The following is a 13,446-nucleotide window of genomic DNA, read 5'->3' as shown; positions in this document are numbered from 1 at the left end:
AGTTATAGAGGATAGAAAAGAGAGTGTGGTATTGCACAGCGTAATAAGAGGAGATATGAAATGTCTGTTGAATATTGTGACATTCAAGTACAGCATTATCTAAGGTTAAATTATCTAAAGTTATAATGCCTTTGTGCATCCACTCTTTCCAAACTAAAGTTCTATTATGTAATTTAATATCATTATTGTACCATATAAAAGTTTGCCTAAGGTTCTCATATGAGGAGTGAGAGGCAAGAAGTAATGGCTTGGCAATTGAAATAGAATGAGTTATTATCGGAGAGAAAAGAGATTTAGGAGGTTTTGAAAGCTGAACTGCATCTCTAAATGTAAATGGTGTAATTTGTGAGTGCTACAATGGACTCCATAGAGAGGTCCCGTTATGAAAAGTGGGAGAAAGGGACAACCATATTTGTTTTAAAACAAATGCAGAGTGATATCTTCTAAGGCATGGAAAATGTACACCTCCATTATCTCTAGGTTCCTGTAGTTTGATTAAAGATATACGAGATTTATGTTTGTTCCATAAAAAATTCAGAAATAATGCATTTATAGTTTTAAAAAAACTAGAAGGAAGTTTAACTGGGTGCATAGATAAATAAACATTTAAAATGGGCAACAACATAATTTTAATTGTGGCCAATCTTCCCCACCAAGTTAAATAAAGAGGATACCATCTGTCAAGTAATTTCAAAATCTTTGACTCTACCTCTTTGAGATTAGTTCGAATAGTGTCTTTAAGAGAGTTGGAATAGGATATGCCCAGGCATTTGATATGCTTAGAGTTCCACGTAAAACCAGTATCTTTAAAAATGTCTGGTAGACAATAGGCATTTAATGGCAAAATCTCTGATTTGTCTACATTAAGCTTATAACCTGAGACACTTGAGTATTCTTGTAGTAAGTTAAAAAATTCCAGAATAGTCTTTTGAGGATTAGAGATAAAAAGTAAAATGTTGTCAGCATATGCTGTGAATTTAATCTCTGTGTCTTTATGCTTAAAACCATAAAAATCAGATGACGACGTGTTTTCTCTAGAAGGGGTTCAAGGGCTAATATAAAAAACAGAGGTGATAGAGGACAACCTTGTCTAGTACCTCGGTGCAGAGGGAAGTAATGGGATTTTTTACCATTGACTAAAATGGATGTAGAGGGTGAAGGGTATAAAATACTAATAAGTTTAATAATATGAGGACTAAAACCATGCCATTTTAATGCTCCAAACATAAAATCCCAACAAACTTGATCAAAGGCTTTTCAGGCATCTAGAGTTATGGCAGCTATAGGGTCCCTGGCCTCGGAGGCAAGATGGATAATATTGAGAAGAGTTCTAGAATTATCCGATATGTATCGCCCCTTAACAAAACCTGACAGATGAATGTCTATTAAGTCTGGGATAAAATGGTTAATCCGTAAGGCTAGGACTTTTGCAAAGATTTTACAATCAACATTAATAAGGGATATAGGTCTATAATGACCACATTTGGATGAATCCTTATCCTTTTTCAAACACAACATGGCTTCAGAAAAAGTGTCCTTTGTGTGATATGAAATATTGTGTAAGAGTTCATAACTTTGGAACTAAAATAGATGCAATAAACTTCAATTGAAAAGCCATCTGGGCCAGGGGCCTTATCTTTAGGAAGTTTGGTAATGGCATTTTTCATTTCTGTTTCAGATAGGTCAGAGTCTAATAGTGACAAATCTACTTTTTGTTTCAAAGGAATAGAGTGGAAGAGGTATCTACTTCAGTCATGTTAGGAGTATTTTCGGCAGTATATACTGTAGTATAATAGTCAGTAAAGCATTCCAGGATTTTTGAATCATTAGTGTGTCTGTTTCCAAATGTGTCTGTGATAACAGTAATTTTAGACTTTTGTTTTTTGATCTTTAACTAATTTGCCAATAGTTTACCCGCTTTATTTCCCCCCCCCCATAAAATGTGGAATTTATTTTGAGTAGAGTTCCACATGCACTTTCCAAGGAATGCTTATTGTATTGTAATTTAGCATCAATCAACCTGGATAAGGTATCTGGTTTGTTAGATGAGAAATATTCATGTTCAAGACACTTTATTTGTGTGAGCAATTGAGAGGAAACTTTAGATTTATCTTTCTTTTTAGTGGCAACATAATCTATAATAAGCCTTGAGCAGTAGCTTTAAATGCATCCCACATAAAATTCATCTGAGTATCAGAAGGTAAATTGTGCTTAAATAACTATTTAGAAAACATTGTAAATTGTTCAATAAATAAATGATCTTGCAATAAAGTGTTATTAAACCTCCAGCGATTAGAAAAGGAGGAATTTCCAGAAAGGTTCATATCAATAATTACTGGGGGTGATCTGATAAAAGAATAGACCCAATATCAGCATGTGAAATTGTTTGTAAAACACTTTGTGTAGCAAATATATAATCTATTCTACAATATGAGTGATGTACTGGAGAATAAACATGAATTCTAATACATCTGGATGAGCAATTCTCCATATGTCACGTAAGCCTCTGGAGGAGACTGCTTGGAAAAATGTTTTTTGCATTTTATTAGGGATATAACGAGTTTAAGAGCGACGATCTACAAAAGGATCCATAAGTTGATTGCAATCACCTCCTACCACAAGATTTTCAGAGTTACAAGATAGTAATAAAGGAGAAAAATTAACCCAAAATTGAGGCTCTACTCCAGTTGGACCATAACCATTGCAAATGGAAAACAACATACCATTAATCTTAACTGTCAGTAAAATCCATCTACCTATAAAATCCTTAATCTCCTCCACAACTTGTATTTGTTAAGATCTATGAAACTAAATTATTACCCCATTCTGATTATGAGCTGCAGAGGAACCGAAAACATGACCAACCCAATTTCTATTTAGACTTTTAAAGTCCTGCTCTTTAAGATGGGTTTCTTGTACAAGGGCAACTTGACAATTCAATTTAGAGAGATGTTGGAACACTCTTTGTTTCTTAACTGGATTATGTAAGCCCTTAACATTCCATGAGAAAATACGAAGACTGGTCATTCAAATAATAGAAGACATTTAGACAACAGAACCTTACCGAAACCTAAGAGACAAACAACCTGTGAATCATAGAAGAACGCGAAAGGGAAAATTATGAACATATATCTAAGTGAGGTTACGTGTTGATGCCAATCTTGCATTGTAAGGCATAAAAAATAATAAAAGAAGAAAGAAAGGTAGAAAGAGAAAGAGAAAGAGAAAATACAAGAGAGAAAGAAAAAGAAAGAGGTAGCAAAAGCACCCCATTGATAAAAGAAAAAAAAAATGACAAAAAGCCAAGAAACTTCAGTCATAATTGTTTTAAAAAGAAGACAAATATTTTGCATGGGAGAAAGGGAGGAGCAAGAAAGAAAAAGAGGCCAATCAGCGACAGTACCCCCGAAGAACTACAATAATTGGATAACAAGAGGGAGGAGAGACGATGATACAGAATAAATACATTAGAATATGAACAACTGACGACGTGACTTAACAACAAGGGAAAGAACACTATTATGTCGAGATATACAGGAATATAGACACAATCGGAAAGGGGATTTTCTCAACTTGGGTTTTCAGCGGTTTCAATATCTGTAAAGAAGAAATAAATAATTTAAGAATTTCACATTAACAATCCAGTCTTGCTAAGTTCCATTGCCTCCCCTTTGTGAGTATATACAAACTGTTTCAGATCAGAGGGATTTTCAAAAGTAGTTGTTCTGTCCTTGAAGGTAACCTTAAAGAAACAAGGGTGAATAAGGCCAAATCTAGCATTCGTAGATCTTAAAGCTGGTCGGAGATCCAGAAATTCCTTCCTTTGTTTGGCTGTCGTCGTGGCCACATCCTTGCTAAAGAAAATCTTTTCGCCCGACCACAACATTTGTTTACGTTGTGTGGCAGCAGTTAAAACAGTCATTAAATCTGAGTATTGTAGAAAGAAGGCAAAAATTCCTCTTGGTTTTGATGTAGAAGGGGGGCCAACACGATGGGCTCTCTGAATGTTGAGAGCGGTAGTATTCTATAGACCAACAATCTTTGGAATATGAGTTTGCAAGAATGTTATCAAATCTTGGCCTTCTGAGCCTTCCGGAATGCCATAAATGTGAAGATTGTTTCGTTGATTGCGATTTTCCAAATCCTCTGTCTGTTTTTTGAGTAGTGTGACTTCCTTAGTCAGATTATCAACCTTAGTAGTAGTATCCTGTATGTCACTGATCCTCTGTTCCACCTCAGAAAGTCTAGAATCCAGACGTGACCATTTTTCTTCAATTCGCTGTAACGCAATATTTGTCTCCATAACAAAGGTCTTTATTAACTTAAGCTCATCCATAATGTGATCCAATGTGAGAGACAATGGAGACTTAGTTGGAGAGGCAGTGTATTTTTTAACTCTTTTGTGGCCCCTGGAGTCTTTACGACCATTAGAATTATAAACAGAGGATACAGATATTTTTGAAGTGTGAGGAACTTCCATTTCAGCAACACAGTGTATATTTAATACAGTAGTTTTGTTGATGTTACTGCAACGTCGATTAGGTCACCTCAGAGGAAACATATTAAAAAATTATGTTAAAAAATCCTGAATAAAATGTCAGTAATACCTTCAAAAATGACATCCAAGAGTGTCAAAAAAGTACTAAGTTCTCCACATTAATTAAAATAACCAAAAGATAAAAAAGAAAACATTTTGAAGCAAATGAAATAATAATCCTCTCAAAATGGCGCCCACATTCCTGTCAGAAAGGGAGCAGCAGGTTGAAAAAATTAAACTCTGTAAAATAAGAAGAGTTTTAAAACAATAAAAAACTCACCATACTGCTCCCTGCACATCGAAAGCTGGAAAAAAAAAAACGTCGGCCATCAAAAATGCCTCCCTCAGAGATGAAATGTCCTATGCAGCTCGGGAGCGTCGGTACCGAGCGGCCATCTTTGCTGCTCCGATGCACGATCTGGATATTTAATGTTAATGCTGCCAAAATCCTCTCCACATGCACTCGAGTCCTTTATGTTTTTTAAGAACTGTGTCCAGCATTCTTAAAACAGCCTCCTTAATTCGACTATTACCATTAACAACCACGTCAGTTAAAGATTGTTGTAAGGTCATAATCTTGACAACATAACACAGCATAAAAAAACATGTAACTCAGCTCTCTAGTCTGATCCCTTTGTGTCTCCTCCAAATACGTAGAGGGACAGTGTCAGGGCTGGGAAAACAAACATGACAGCTAACCAATTCCCAAAACACAATAGTAATTATGCTGAGAACAGTTCAGTCCCTATCACATAAGAAGCATTTGCAATGCAATGGGTCTAGCGTTTACTCGAGTTAAAACTAATAGCGTTGTAAATTCCTAACCAGACTTTTGTTGCCACATAAACTGAAAAGTAAAACAGTTCCACATAAGTGAGTTAACAGCTGCCATGAGCTTAAAGCAAACACTCAAAAGGGAACAGTATCGGCAAAAGTGCAATTATTCATGTAACCAGCAAAAGTGCAATTATCCATGTAACCGGCAAAAGTGCAATTATCCAGCTAACCGGCAAAAGTGCAAATATCCATGTAATAGTGTTGATGTCATGCAAAGCGCTCTACTACTGCCCAGCGAGATTGTGCTGCCTACAAAATAAAGAGAAAAAATAGTGCAGACACCATACGGAAAACATGGAGCCTCGTATGTTTTCAGCAGTTGTCCGGTGCACTCGAGGCGGGCTAAACACTGGAAAAAGCATGACGTGTGCATGCCTTCCACTAATTAAATCAAGGTAATTTTAAAAGGCAAGCCCACAAACCAATCAAACTGATGGGCTTGACATGGGCGTGGTTTCAAGCCCATAGGAGATTACACCAGGGACGGAGCGCTTTGCGCTGAACCCTGAAAGTGGTGAGTGGGTTAGACTATGTAAAAAACAGAGAAGCTATCACTTTTCTACATCGCCAACCACACCTATATGCATGCAGTGTCTTGGGGCATTCAGAGGAGAGTGAACTGTTCTAAAACCGGCAGAGTTGACACAAAGGAAGTGGACATAGCTTAGTAGTGGTGGTTGCAAGAGGTGTAAGTTAGATGGGACAATAAATAAGATTACGCAATGACTTGTTACATGCAGCGTTTACCCAAAGGTCTCCTTAGCGCTAAATAGGAGCTCAACTAATAGGGCAGGATTGGAATGGTGAAAATAACCATGTCTCTACTCTATATCTAAAACAGAAGTGCTCTTTGATTGATTTAAAATAAGCTGGTAGGGATGTTCATATGTTGACTTCCACATGTGAAAAATGATTTGTCCCTTTTCAGAACCAGGGAGGAAAATGCAGTGCTTGAATCATAAAAAAGGTGCTGTGGCAGAAAGCTTTTCTTCAGGGTTTGTCGCTACCGATAGCGCGTCAGAGCCTTGATAAGTAAACTTACAAGGAGACACGCCTAGGCCGATGGACCTTTTGACCACGTTTGGAGACTTCCCTGTACGAGGTATCTTTCTGGCATCACAAAATCAATATATCTATAACCCAATCAGTATTCTTAGTACCTAATCAACAAGTGAATCAATAAAATACAGTAAGAATCAATAAATGAATACACAAGGACCTTTCAGCCATGAATAACCACACCAATCTAGTTAAGTGTTAGGATATTTATTCCATATTGGTTAGAATCTAATAATCATCTCTGTTAATCTCATTAGCAATCAGTCTCATTAGTAACTCTTCAGATTTATCATTAAAACACAATTAATCAATGCACAGAGAATATTCATTAAGCATTAACACATCATTAATAAGAACAGCTTAGCAAAGTCTCAGAGTGCTAGATTCAACAAAGCAAGAACTCAGTAATTTGTCTATTTGCATCCGGTATTTCTGAACACCTTAACTAACCTCAAATTAGCATCAGCATGTTGGGCTTCATGCAAAACAATTTAACAAACACAAATTTGGAAAACATCTAACTATGGCCTCTATCAAAAGAGCAGTTGGTACCTAGAAAGAAAAGGCAAAGAGACAATTACAATTTTCATCACATAGTTACCCCTCCAACGAATCAGCAAACAGCATCAGTCTTCGTCCTCAGGACATCAGTCAATTCACCATCAGCACAGATAGGACAGGACAAAGTCTCAGTATGGCATGGCTTAAGACTCTTCCCTCATATGGAGGAGAAGCAAGCATCAGTATGGACGAATAGAGGATGGTTAATGTAACAGGAAGAGTAAACAGCAAAGTCTCAAAATGGCAAAGTGTGGCTTAAAGTAGAATGTTCGAATAATGGCTAATAATGTCCGATCTCTCCTCGGGTCATGCGGTTATATCAAAACTGTTGAACTAGCCCTTAATTCCCCATTGGATAATATTTGGTGCATAATTATCTCTGTCCAATAATTCTCCACGCGCTTCACTAGAATTTTCCACAGAACACAGTTCTCATGTCGTTGATTGGCTCACTTTATTGACGTCTTCATCGGTTGAAATGTCAGGTAAGAAAAGTTACACTTCACGCTCCAGTCAGTGGCTCTATTGTTTTCCCCTACTCCAAGCCGCCTTGCACCTGTTACGAATTACATGTTGTATTCAGCAAGAATTTCTCCTTGAGCAAGTTGGGTCCCAAGAGAAAGAATTTACTACGGCTACACACACATCTAGCTTCTGGAAAAGTACAGCATTGTGTCCTCCAGGAAGACAGCACATTGCACGTTAGGAAAAACACAGTTTACTATGAAATCAGGCAGCTAGGCCCAGACCCTTGCTAACTAAGGCCTAGTAATTTAGCTAACAAACCCTTAATATATGACTTTAATTATGATATGGTAATACAAATTCAAAACATTAGTACATTAATAATTCATCATTAATAAACTACATTAGTCTTCGTATACATTGGTGACCACTCCCCGTGGGCACATTTCAAACGCATACATTATTTTTCTATGTGAACGCATTCTCTCTGCAGCTTCATTACACAATATATTGCAAGCTTTTCATGTTAATATTAATTTTAAAAGACACACTCCAACAATCCCTCCTCTGATGACTCTTGTCTTCGCACAAACCTTTCCCCTCGAATTTTACATTCTAAAATTCCTTAATTTCAGTCTCTTCTCTTAATCATTCCCACTGTGATTTTGCCCTAAACTATTTTTTCCTGTGTTTTTCTTCCCTCCTCTTATTATTTTTCGCCATTTTCAATTTTATTCTTTTACTTAATTTACATGCCACACATAATCCAAAAAAGCAAACTATTACACTCAATATTCCCTGTATTATTTTCGTCAATATCCCATGCCAAATATATCTAAACCAATTTCCCACTGAAGCAAATCCTTTCCCAACCTTTTCCCAAACACCTGGTTCTTTCAGTTCCTTCAAATCTGTACTATCCCTAGTTAAGTTAGTAAGCATATTTCTAATCTCATTACTATTGTCTGGCATGTAAGCACAGCTGTGACGCTCATTAAGCATCTTACAGACTCCGCCATTTTTCACTAAAAGAATGTCTAAAGCAAGCCTGTTTTGAAGAGTCATAGCCCTCTCCGCAACAAGTTCAGTATCCATCAGGAGTACAGCCCCTGTAAAATGTGTCAGCATGTTATCCACAATAGTAGACAACTTTCGAATCTTTATGGAGTTTAAGATAACTCCCACTGAAGGAATTATTGCCCCAAATATGTCTCCTACTACACCAGCAGCTGTCTCTCTCTTTTGTCTAGTATGATGTAATTCAGACAATTTCGGAAACTTTTTCAAATCGTCAAGTTGATATATCTTTGAGAAAACTATCCCCAAATAGCATGTCCCATACCATCCCTTTGGAAGACGGTAATAAGCATTAAGTCCAAATATATAATAGATCCCAGGGATCTCTGGATCCTGTCCATTTAACATGAACGTCCACTTACTCTGAAACAAAAACACATGCTTACATTCACTCATTCCCACAAACACATTGTCATAATATGATTTCGGCCTAGATATGCAAAGCTTCCCTACGTGTAGTGCTTCTAAAGCTAATTTCCCCTGTTCCCTAATTGCACTATAACCCTTACTACTGGCAAAAGCTCGCTGCTGCAATCCTGTCTACAATTTACCCTTCAATGCCCTTCTTCTATCTTCCGTGTGATCTAAAAAGCTATTCTCTACAGGTGTAAGCAAGCATGTCAAATTATTGCGGTGTGCATAAGATGTACTAATTGTTAATGTCGCTTCAAAGAACCCTTTGACTAACTTTATGCTATAGTACTTAGCTACGCTATTCAAATCCTCTATGATAGGCACATAAGAAAACACAAGATTATAGTTTGAATAAAAATACTGAATCTCTTCCTGGTTATAGAATCTTGTTAGTAACAGACTACAACTTATCCTATATGTTAAAGGCGGGCTATCATAGGTAACCCCCTCTTGTACCGAAACAGGAATCTGTGTTCACACAAAGCAATCCTACGCATCCATTGTGTCAACATACTCACTCAGCAAGCAATAGAAAACATTAGTGGATAGTTCCCCTTTTGCGTTAGTTCGCTCATCAAGTATTTTGTATCCTGCTCAAACCTCTCCCAAACTATTAATGCAGTGGTTTTCTCAGAAATTGTAGCATTGTCAGTCCCACTCTTATCCATTAGTGGCATACCCACAATCACAACTATGATGAATATCACACATATCACACCCAAACCAACACCCAAATATTTACAACGCCTACTCCCTTTATCATCCCCTCTAGTGTTAGCCATAATCTGTAAAGATTCAGAAAGTGAAGGAAGGTTAATTCAAACAACAACAGAGGACAGTTAGGAAATTCTCTTCTTCTTTTTTTTTTTCACAGCAAAGTCAAAACAAGCAAGTATTTACAGCTCTCAGTTTCACTTACCAGGATCCTTGTCTATTCAGGTTAGCAGCTTGTCAAAATCGGAATTTTCAAAAGTCAATTCAGGTTATCAGTGTCTCATCCGGTAAATTATCAGTCTCTCTTTCTCAATAATTTTCTTTAATTCAGTTCTTATGCCAACTCTTGTTGCCATTCAGCTGACGTTGCATATGCCCATTCAGGACCCGCGTACCTTCTGTTCGCTACTCTCTTTCTTTTCAACTTGCGATTACCTTGCAACTCTCCTTCACTTAGATTTTCTCTCCTTGTTGTATCAACCTCTTCCTCTATTGCGTCCTCGACAACCACCTTTCCCTTTTTCACTTGCACCTCTGGCCACTTATCTCCTTGCAGTGTCTCTTTGGTCCTTGATCTTTCCTGTGGCAACCCTTTGCCCTTCTCGGACTCTATAGTGTTTTCTCTTGATGGACCTGCAATTTGCTCAGGAGGAGTCTGGACACTCTGACTCTCTATCGCCTCAACTCCTTCGCCTTCTGGGTCTGTCAGGGGCTCTAGCTTGTTTCCATATTCGTTTGCTTCTGGGCAAACCTCCCTCTGATTCGGCTCTCCTGGTGCCTCAGTTGAGATAGGCTCACCGTCACCCCTCTGTGTCTCCTCTCCTTCGTCTCTTACTGGGGTGACCAAGCCATCCTCAACGGGCTCTCCTTCTGTCTCAGTTCCCCTTAGATCCCTCTCCGGCCCTGAGACTTCCTTCTCTGTTGTTGGTACTTTCAACAACTCAACTTCCTCATCAGTTGGACACGTCACCTTTTTTGTGTGACTGGAATGGATCCAATTCGGAATTCCCACACACTTCACAGCAGTAGTAGCCATTAGTATTACTTGAAATGGCCCCTTCCAACGTGGCTCCAAACACGACTTCCCTACGTGTTTCTTGATGACAACCCAGTCACCAGCTTTCAGGTTGTGTCCTTGATCATTTATTGGTGGCAGGGTGGTAGCTTCCACCTGGTGAGAAAAAGAGCGGGCCACGTCAGCCAGATCCTTGCAGGAGTCCAACACCATATCATCCGTGATATTCACAAGAGCATTCCCAGGCACTGCGGGCAGTCTCATAGCTCGACCCATGAGAATCTCATGAGGAGAACTTGTTCGGTGTGTTTCTCATTGACATTAGCACCAAAGGCAACGCATCGGGCCATTTCAAATTTGTGGCTGCACACATTTTTGCCATTCTCGACTTCAAGGTACCATTCATCTGCTCCACTAGTCCTGATGCTCCAGGGTGGTAACTACAATGCAACTTCTGCTCAATGTTCAAAGCTGCACACCATAGCTTAACCACCTCGTTGTTGAAGTGACTTCCCCTATCTGATTCTAAAGAGATGGGAAACCCGAAACTTGGTATCAATTCTCTAAGCAGCAGCTTCGCTACTGTGAGACTGTCATTCCTAAGTGTAGGGTATGCTTCGATCCAGTGACTAAAGATACACACAATCACAAACACAAATCTCAATCCTTCACACACGGGCATCTCAATAAAATGCAATTGCATTCTGCTAAATGGACCTCCTGCTCTCCCGATGTGGCTCAAATTTACCACTGTCCCTTTCCCCGCATTCATCTGTTGACAGATGACACACCTATGACAGATCACTTCTGCAGCTTGTCTGAATTTCGGATTAAACCAGTCAATTTTGAACATCCTGATCATGGCATCTCTTCCAATATGTGCTTGACCATGGTAAAACCTTGCAAATTGTGACAAGAGACTGTTTGGCAAAACCATTTTCCCTTCATCTGAAACCCACAAGTCATCTGGTCTTTGTACGCATTGCATCCTAACCCAAGAACGATTCTCATCTTTGCTGACACATCCCTATAACAATCTAAATTCTTCTAACGTGTCAATCACCCTTAATGCGTAACCTGTGCATGTCTCATTCTCTGTTTCAGGTAACAATTCCCACTGATCCTTTAACGATATACAGTTCAATGTGCAAAACCTTGCGACTTGATCCACATATCCATTTCCCATAGACACAAAGGGGGTTATTACAACTTTGGAGGAGGTGTTAATCCGTCCCAAAAGTGATGGTAAAGTGACGTATATACCACCAGCCGTATTACGAGTCCATTATATCCTATGGAACTCGTAATACGGCTGGTGGTATATCCGTCACTTTACCGTCACTTTTGGGACGGATTAACACCTCCTCCAAAGTTGTAATAACCCCCAAAGTCTTGTGATTTCAAATAAGCACTACATTTCACCACGGCAATTTCATGAGGTAACTGAATCTCGTGCAACAACTCCTTTATTCTTTCACCATTTTTCACTGGAGAATCAGAAGAGGTCAGGAAACCCCTCTGTGACCATAGTTGGCCAAAATCATGGACAATTCCAAATCTGTATCGGCTGTCAGTATAGATAGGCACTTTCAGCTGGGCGGTGGCATGGTAAGCTCTAGTAAGAGCAACCAATTCAGCCACTTGAGCAGAATATACCCTCTCAAGCCAAGACGCTTCCAGGATACCAGAGATCGTACATACAGCGTATCCGGCTCGCAGCACTCCTACTGAGTCTCCCAGACATGAGCCATCAACAAAGATAATTTGATCATTTTCCTCCAATTGGGTATCTTTAATATCAGGCCTCGGTTTGGTGCACATTTCTGTTACCTCAAGACAATCATGTTCTACATCTTCAACATCTTCAACTTCTGTGTTTTCGTTTGGAAGCAAAGTTGCCGGGTTCAACACTACATCTTTTCAACGTTACATTTGGTGACCCCAATATAATTGTTTCATATTTTATCAGTCTTGCATTTGTCATGTGTTGCGTTTTGGTACCGGTCAACAGGATCTCAACTGAGTAAGGGACCATGACTGTTAAAGAATGTCCCATCACTATGCCTTCACACTGTGTGAGGCTTTGACCAACTGCTGCTACTGCACGCAGACAACCCGGTAATGCTGCTGCAACTGGGTCCAAAGTAGCTGAAAAGTATGCTGCTGGTCGGTTTACACATCCATGGACCTGTGTCAGGACAGACAAAGAACATGCATCACGTTCATGACAAAACAGAACAAAAGGCTTCACGTAATCAGGTGTACCTCAAGCTGGAGCCCTGCACATGCTCTCCCTTAATTCAGTAAACGCCTTAATTTCTTTCTCTGACAGTACTATGACATCTGGCCCTTCCTTAGCCATCAGTCTCACAAATGGCTTGGAGATGACTGAGAAATTTGGGATCCACTGACGACAGTAGCCCACCATTCCTAGAAACATCCTAACATCTCTCCGTGTAGTTGGGGGATTCATCTGTAACAATGCAGTCACTCTTTCCCTGGATAACTTCCTCAACCCTTTCTCAATTTGATGACCCAAATACTTCACCTCTTTCTGGCAATATTGAAGCTTCTTTGGGGACACCTTGTGCCCGTTCTTCTCCAAGTGATTCAGTTAGGCAATCGAATCATACTTGCACTCATCCCTCATTTTGGAAGCGATCAACAGATCATCAATGTACTGCACTAGAGTCGATTGGAAAGGCAATTTCAACGACTCCAAATCCTTATTCAGTATTTGATTGAATATGAAAGGTGAATCCGAAAA

This window comes from Pleurodeles waltl, chromosome 8 (assembly GCF_031143425.1).
Source record: "Pleurodeles waltl isolate 20211129_DDA chromosome 8, aPleWal1.hap1.20221129, whole genome shotgun sequence".
Taxonomy (NCBI): Eukaryota; Metazoa; Chordata; class Amphibia; order Caudata; family Salamandridae; genus Pleurodeles; species Pleurodeles waltl.
This window is presented reverse-complemented; position numbering follows the sequence as displayed.